An 8,441-nucleotide genomic window follows, 5' to 3' on the forward strand; every position below is an offset into this window, starting at 1 on the left:
TGTGTATGTGTGTGTGTGTGTGTGTGTGTGTGTGTGTGTGAGAGAGAGAGAGAGAGAGAGAGAGAGAGAGAGAGAGAGATGGTTAGGGCCTTGCTAAATTGCAGAGGCTTGCCTTGAACTTGTGATCCTCCTGCCTCAGCCTCCCAGGCCACTGGGATTATAGAAGTGCAATATCATACCCTGCCAGATTTGGATTCTTTTTTTAAAATTTGTTTCAATTATGTATATATGTGACTGCATGACCAATGTGATTCTGCAAACTGTACACTCAGATGACAGTACAATGATCTTGATATATCATACATTTGAATCAGATGGGGTATAATTTCTCATTTTTCTGAGTGTACAGTTTGCAGAATCACATTGGTCATGCAGTCACATATATACATATAGCAATAATAATGTCTATTTTATTCTGCTGTCCTTCCTTTCCCCCCTTCCCCTCCCCTCCTCTCCCATCACTTCTCTCTACCCAATCTAACGGGACACACTTCTTTTTTTTTTCCCCTCACATCCTCATACATGTATTCTGTATAATGATGAGAGTCTCCTTCCATCTTCCGTGCAATTCCCCTTCTCCCTCCTTTTCCCTCCCACCTCTCTTGCTTGTGGGTCACCAGACCGAGCTCAGGTTTGGATTCTTAAAGGAAAAAGAAATAACAGAGGTAATAGAGGAAAAAATAAGGCAGGAAGACCTATAAGTCCATCAAATTCTTGAAACTGAACAACGGAAGGCTACTGAAGGACAATCAAATAAAAATGAAGGTTTTTGGAAATTCCCAGGATGCTATAAATGAGTGATCCTTAATGTCTACCCTTTTTGGGTGAGAAATTTTTGTTACCTTAGGAATGTATCCTACTAGACTCAATAAACAGTTGTTGATTGACTAACTTTACTATAATGACTAGGCAAGAAAGCAGCTGATTATTAAAGGCTCCTTGCAGTTCCAATATACTAGGATAAATTTTCCACCCAGAGAAGAGCTGTGGAGAGGAGACACAATAAAGTTGGCCAACAGAGGTTAAACACCACACAGGATGTACAGTCACACAGAACGTGTCAGAACAGCAACTTGCCATTTACTGAGAAACCTCAAGAAAGTTTCTTAATTTCTCACACATTGTTGTCTGATATGTAAAACAAAAGAATTATAGTACTGCCACACAGTTTTGCTCATTTAACAAATATTTACTAAGCGCCTACTAGGTTTATACTAGAGATATACTAGTGTATAAGATAGTCAATACCCTGACTTCATGGACTTTACCTTGCAGTTAAGAGAGAGAAAATAAACAAGCAATTAAATACCCCGGACAGTGGTATACATCAATAAGCACTGTGAAAGAAATAAAACAGGGCTGAGGAGTGACCAACAGAAAGTAAGAATGAGACATGAGTGTTCAGGGAAGATCTCTCAGAGGAAATCACATTTGTCAGGAAGGAACAAACATGAGAAGACCCAGGAGAGGGAGTCTAGGCAGAGGGGCTAGCAACAATACTATGGTAGGAACTAGCTTGGCACATTTTAGGAAGAGAGGGAAGGTTAAGGTGGCCAGAGTGTGGTGAACAAGGCAGAGAGTATGACTGAAGAGAAAGGGAGATGGGAACAGGTCTCACAGGTCTTTGTAGGCCTGATGCATTGGAGCAGCTTTTAAAAGATTCCTTTTGGTGTGTAGAGAATGCATCCTTGGTGAGCCAGGGGGGCAAGTCAGGAGCCAGTTATCAAGTGAGAGTTGATGAGGGTTATATGTTCATGGCAGTGGGGATGAAGAGAAGTAATTCAGATTTAAAATAAATTCTGGAGGTAATGTGGACTAAATGAAATAATGTATGTAAAGTACTTAGTATTTGGTGCTTGATAGAGGCACTTAAATACTTAAGTTTTGGGTATAGATAATATGATCTGATATAGTAGGTGCAGGTTAGCAGACTGGTTCAACTCATTATTTGTGTGCCACTTGGGTAGTTGAATTTGGAGCCTCAGTTCCCCATTCATCAAGTGAGGAGTGGATGAGATGAATTCTATGGTAGCTTCCAAGTGCTAATATTATATGAATCTTTTTAAAGGGATATATCAGTTAGATCTGATCAAAAATATGGAGTCACTATGAATGAGATAGAATAAAGAATTTACCATAAGGATTAGACCTTTCAGAACTGTGAAAGCCAGTAAAACACTCTAATGCAAGGTATTACCTCTGTCTGGTGTTGTACTTGAAGTCATACAGATCAGGCAGGCCTGCAGTCAAGGAATAAAACTAGGTTTGAATTTTTGGGAATCAAGAAAACCCATAGATAAAAACCACCTCTAACCTTGACTGAGCAGGTGACTTGCAGAAGCTAGAGCTCTTAGTGACAGAACTATTCATTCATCTGGCCAGGACTTGAAGAATATGAAAGATATCTTCAGGAGTTAAAGGAGCTACAGGTCTGAGTGCTGCCCATGCCAACAGGGGAGTCAGAAGATCCAAGAAAATGTTTGTGACTCCATGGTGTGCTGGTATCTGCCACTAACTTTCAGAGCATGAAAATGCTGTTTCTCTATTACCTCCCACTCTTGTGACAATTTCTCTTGTGGTCAACCCTAGTTAGTAACCACATAGGGAAGGGAATTCTGAGAAAGATAGTTCCAGTCTTGCTACATTGACACAGTACAAATACCCTGATTCTGCTCCTTGTAGGTTGGCATTCACACACACAATTCTTTTAGCTTAAGTTCCAGATGAAATTCAACATTTAAATCATGCTTTCAGTTCACACAATACAACTGTGGCTCACAACTGAAAACATGCTATCTCTATCCCCAGGAGAAGACATAACATCTTTGGATGGTATTCATTCTTTTATTATTATTATTATTCCAAGCAAAATCACTCTCTCCTTTGATAACTTAATTCTGTTCTGGTTACATGTTGCTGAAAAACAAACCAATTTATACTTAAAGACATCAAATAATAATAATCATGGATTGTGTGTGGCAGGAATCTGGAAAGGGTACAGCAAGGATGGTTCTATGCTCCAGGATGTATGTGCAGTGATGATTGAAAAAACAGGAACAGCTGGAGCCAAAGCACCTACTTTCAAGACAGCTTCTTTACTTCTGGAACTGTCTTGGGCTGTCTGAAAAACTAGTTCATCTTGGGAACATTATATAGGAAGTCTGCAGGTGACCTCTCCTGTATAGTGCCTTAGAGAAGTTGGGCTACTTAAAAGGATGCTCAGATCTCCAAAGTAAGTTTTCCAGGAGACAAGTAGAAACTGGATGGCCTTTTATGATATACCTTTAAAGTCACTTAGTGTCATTTGGTTCTGTTGTTTTCTATTGGTTGGAGAATTCATAGCTCTTCCAGATTCAAGAAGAGGGAACACAAACTCTGCCTTTCAATCGGAGGAATGTCAAAGAATTTGAGGCCATGTTTTGAAAACTACCTCCTTGTCTAGTCTAATTCATGTTTTCACATTATGTAGTTGGTTCACTCTTTGATCATTATGTAGCATCCTTTTTTATTCCTGTTCATTTCTCATCAGAAAATTACATGTTGAAAGTGTTGCCTCTTAGAGATTATTTCATATGCTTTCTTCCCATTGCTTCCCTGAGTCTCTGGAAAACTTACATACATACCCCTCAAAGATAAGTTCACGGTCCATTTTTTCCTACAAACTTACCAAGAAGTGATTCACTGACTTAAAATTCCTTGGCTTGAGATCTATCTCATGGCATATCTGATTCTCAATGGCTTCAGATGACAATGAGATGAGTGGTTGATTAGCCAATAAACCATGATAAGAGATTATCTTCTGTTGATTCACAAAGTAGAGAAACTCATTTGCCTCTGAATCAAAGGGTGATTTTAGCCAAAAATATTGTTCTACTGAAAAGTGTTTAAGAATAGGCATTGTAACTTAAAAAAATACATAAAGAAGAAGATAAATGATTGGCAAAACATGACTTCAGAAGAAAGCTGAAAGCTGTGAACCAGGCTTTAACTTATGATCTAACTGGATGTGTTTTGGTGGTTGCCTATACCCAGCCCATAATGAAGACTCTCTTCTGAAAAAGCAGATCACTTATCACTTACAACATTCATTTATTTATTCAACAAATAACTACTAAGTGCCTTCAATGGTCCGGTTCTATTCTGATCAGGAGCACAATGGAGAACAGGACAAAGCCTCTGACCTCAAAGGTAATGAAACAGACAAAGAATAAACAAGAACCTTATAATGTAGAATCTTATGTACACTAGGGGGAGAATGGGGCGAGTCCAAAGAAAAAGTACTTGCCTTAAAGAACTTGTTTCACTTTTGGTCTCATGTTCATCTTCCCCAGTGTGACTAAAAGCTTCTTGAAGGCAGAAACCATCTTTTATAAGTCTGCATACCTGCAGTGACACATCTGTAACAATCCATCTCTAGACATCAGCTAATGGCTTGTCAAATACTGAAACAAAATGAGGTAGTGGAGGTAGAAAGTGTGTCTTCATTAATTTTTGCCTCCCACAGAGGTCTTGGTTTCTCATCTGTGTGTTAAACCATCGCTACCTTCTTATGCTTGCTGAATATATGGGTAGGAGGAACTACTGGACTTTGATTCCTTGACATCAAGATCTCAGTGGTGATGATGCTTCCCTCCTGACTAGTAGTACAATGGACTAAGAGACTTTGGCTCTGCCAGTTAATAGTTGTCACTTAGCCTTTTGGGATGTTTGATTCCTCAACTTGGAGCCAGATCAGTGTTCCCTTCCACCTTCTTCAGTAGACATGGTTTTGTTTTATAACTAGTTTGGGTGCAGGGGAAGACGAAGCACCCAGACTATTTATAAACTGATAGGATGTGGCTTGGCATTTCCCTATGGTTCTGTTGTTTTCAGTAAATTCACAATACTTACGGGGTTTTAGTACCAGCAAAATTTTCCCTCAAAAACCAAACAGGGTAATAATAAACTACTTTCTTGCATTTTCTATCAAGACAATTCTTTGTGAGTTCTAAATGTTCTGCCTAGATTCAAAGAAGCTGGTTTCTTCATGAGTGGTTGAAATAAGACTTTTCTTGGAAGCTACTGAATATGGATTAGTTGGATTGTTTCACAGGAAATAAAAAGCAGGCTCTGGGGTGACCACTTCAACACTTAATTGGGTTAGCAAAGAACTGCAAATGAGAGGTTTCCTTTAGGAGGGAAAGGATGTTTACAGCTCCCACCCCCTTAGGTGATGGAGTTTAACCTAAACTCTAGTCTTTAAATGCAGCCTTTAATTTAGGAACCATTACAAGAATCTATTAGAGCAGAAAATGTCAGGTTGAAAAATTAACACATCACAGGAGTTAATTAGAACCCGGCCCCTCATTAGATGCAAATAGAGAGCCCTCCAACTGGCCAACAGCCGCTGAAGTCATGTTTGTGGCAGCTCCAAACTGGCTGCATCTTTACCACTCCCGGCTGGACCAAGGAAACTGCCCTGCACTAGGGCCAGAGCCACTAGGGGCCCAGGCCAGGGCTTCAGGTTAACTGAAGGTTCCATTCACACGTCACTATCTTTTCCTCTCAGAAATGCTGTGCATGTCACTGTAACAAAGACAAACATGCCATGCCTGTCACCAGGGGCAGTTGTGGACTGAGTAAACCACTCCATGAGAGGGGGGCTGAAGGGGCTCCAGGCTATTCAGACTTAGCCCTAAGTTGTGGTCTTTGTTTTCTTTCCACATTCAGACTGAAATGTGATTCCCCTGGCTTTCTTTTTTGGAAAATACCTAGAAAGAAAAGCTGTTGACAGGAAAAGCTTCTGACAGGGAAGGGGCTTCTTCAAGTGTTCTCATAGGAGACAGTTGCTCCAAACATGCTGAGGCAGGGATGCCAGGCCTAGAAGGAGGTCAGGATCACAAAAGGGTCATCTTTACCTGTGGATTAGGCTAGGTGTTAAGCAGTTTCCTCTATGAGAGTAGTAACACACATACACACACACACACACACACACACACACACACACAGTTTAGGGCCAGGTCCATTTGCATCTGAGCCTTCTCCACCACTTACTATGTGATCTTGGGTAAATTGCTTGACCTCTCAAAACATATCTTCTCAGGTTGTGAGAAATAAATGAAATGAATGTAAGTCATGGAACACAGTGCTTGGCTCAGAGTCAGGGTTCTACATGAGTTCTCTTTTATTTTTATTGAGTTGGTAATAGCATTCTTTCACTCAGCACTCATGATGTCTTCTCTGTGTGCCCTGTGTGAGGAGCAGGTCCTCCTCTTGACTGCAGAGAGTTCATTCCTTCATAAACCATACACATGTGCCTTTAGCAGGGAGCATGCCTCCCTCCCCTTCCTGCTCTAGGAGAAGGGCCAATTTCACACTGCTTTGTTCAATGGCTCAGAATTCTGCAGGTCAGCCCCGTTGAGTAGCCCTCCAAACTCAGCTACCTCCACCTGTGATTTACCCACAATTCTCTATCTGCACATTTACCACATTGATGGTAAATGTAATAAACAAACATTACTGATGTTTGTTTATTCTTTGTCTCCTGTGTGATCCTAGAGGATGGGGATCGGGTATTTATTTAATCTCTTCACTTGATATGTTCATCTCTGTAGCCCAAATAATTAATAGATAATTTGCTCTGTTCATCTGGTTATCTATTCTTCTGTGTAGGCTAATGGTCTCATGTGGTCTAATGGTCTAATGGTCTCAGCATAAGTGCTTCAAGCCAAAGATTCAACCTTACTGCTGAGTACATTGATATCCACATGGGGACTTTTTCTGGGGAAATAATGTTGATTTCCTTCTTTGAAGGGCTTCCATTGGGCCATGATCTGGTTGGTCCTGTCATTTTCTCTTACTTTGGTTCTAGCCTCAGTTTGCTAATCTCCTTAAGGGGCTGATATACAGCCTCCTTCACAGGGAGGTTATGACCATGACCACAGACCTGCGAATTAGTTCTAGGCACAAAGCCAAACACCAAATGAAGTTGATTACATTCTTGCCCTCAGTCAAGTTGAGTTGGTAATATAAGAAAACTAAAAATATACGACAAAATATGAGCACTACATTAATGGTGCATTCCTCCAATTTATACCTACTCCCTGCGAAGTGCCAAGAATCAGCTGAAATGGGAGGGTATAAAAAGCCCCAGGAAAACAGTGGCAAGTGTTGAACAAAAAGGTCTCAGGAAGAGGGTAGAAATCCCTCTACCCATATCCTCAGACCTGGGCTGCCAGAGATGTCTTTAACACGTCTGGAAAGTAGGAGGTTGTCCTATAACTGACCTTGTCTAGTGGTCCCAGAAGAAAACAAAACCCAAAACCCAACAATAACCAAGTTATTCAGCATTTACTATTGTGCCATTTACTATGTGCCAGACATTGTGCAAAATGACTTACAGGCGTTATCTCAGTTAACTCTCTCAACAACTGTGTGAGGTAGACATGAACTTCCCTCAGAAGTTGGCCAGATGTTAGTTTGAGGCTTGGAGAGAGGCACAGTTGCTCCACCACAGTCAGGCAACAAGTAAACGGTTTAGGAATCCACCTGCTGGGAGTTTCACCGGCTAACGGTAAAGCAGAGAGAGGGTGGAGCACACAAAGCCCCTGAGGTTGAGAATGCAAAAGGAAAGTTAAATGGGTACCCAGGTCGCAAGATCTCCAGATCCCCAGAACCACACAGAAGCAGGATAAGAAAGAAAGGAGCGCAGGTTGAAGGGAAGTAGGGCCAGGAGGCTGGGGAAGGGAGAGTCCTGGTGCTTGTGCTTCTTCTTGCCCCCAGCACACAAGTCAAGCCTCCCCCCTCCCGCCCTCTCACCATCCCAACCTTATTTAGAAACCGTGTCCCCAAGACAGGAAGGGCGGCGGGCCGAGCAGCACGGAGCGTCCCGGTCTCATTTCCTTTTGAATCCCCCTGTGGAATTTCATTTCATATGGTGAGGAAATCGGAGCGCGAGACCGTCGGCTGGGCGGCTGGTCGGCTGCTCCGGGACGCCTCCCCCTTTCGCGGCTGGAGACAGGCAGCTCCCGAACCAGGTTGGGCCGAGTCTGGGGCGGGAAGAGGGGGGCCCAGCTCCAATCACTGCTAGTTGGGAGTGAAAATAGCTGCGAACTCGCGTTGTACCAGGCACCGTGCTACGCGTTTTACGCGTCATCGCTAATCCTCCCAAGTCACTTTAAGGACGAGGAACCTGACGCCAAGAGGTTGGACAATTTGTTCAAGGTCACACAACCTAGATTTAAAGCCACAATCTGTGCAAATCCAAATCCTGTGTTCTTTGTGCACGTTTTTATGCTCGACGGGGAGGTGGCCAAGGGTCAAGGTGACAGCTGGAAGGAGGGCAAGAAAGGGGGCATCGAGGCGACCTCACTTCTCACCTGGGACAGAGGGAGCGAGTTGGCTGGGCCAGAGCTACTAGGTTCGTAGCCGCCTGGCCCCAGCACGCCTCCGGGTGGGAGGAA

General features: G+C 42.5%; 1 long non-coding RNA gene across 3 annotated transcripts; it reads right to left on the bottom strand.

Moving 5' to 3' along the window:
• Window positions 1-6,139: 6,139 nt before the first annotated feature.
• Window positions 6,140-8,441, bottom strand: LOC125611994. 3 transcript variants are annotated; one of them, XR_007342232.1, is made up of 4 exons: window positions 8,358-8,441; window positions 7,807-8,027; window positions 7,380-7,586; window positions 6,140-6,273 (listed from the first exon to the last, which is right to left on the bottom strand). It is a non-coding gene; the product is annotated as an uncharacterized LOC125611994 (long non-coding RNA). The 3 variants fall into 3 exon arrangements; XR_007342230.1 differs by having other exon boundaries at window positions 7,807-8,417; XR_007342231.1 differs by having other exon boundaries at window positions 7,380-7,546; window positions 7,807-8,416.

Source organism: Marmota marmota, unplaced genomic scaffold, assembly GCF_001458135.2.
Source record: "Marmota marmota marmota unplaced genomic scaffold, marMar, whole genome shotgun sequence".
NCBI classification, from domain to species: Eukaryota; Metazoa; Chordata; class Mammalia; order Rodentia; family Sciuridae; genus Marmota; species Marmota marmota.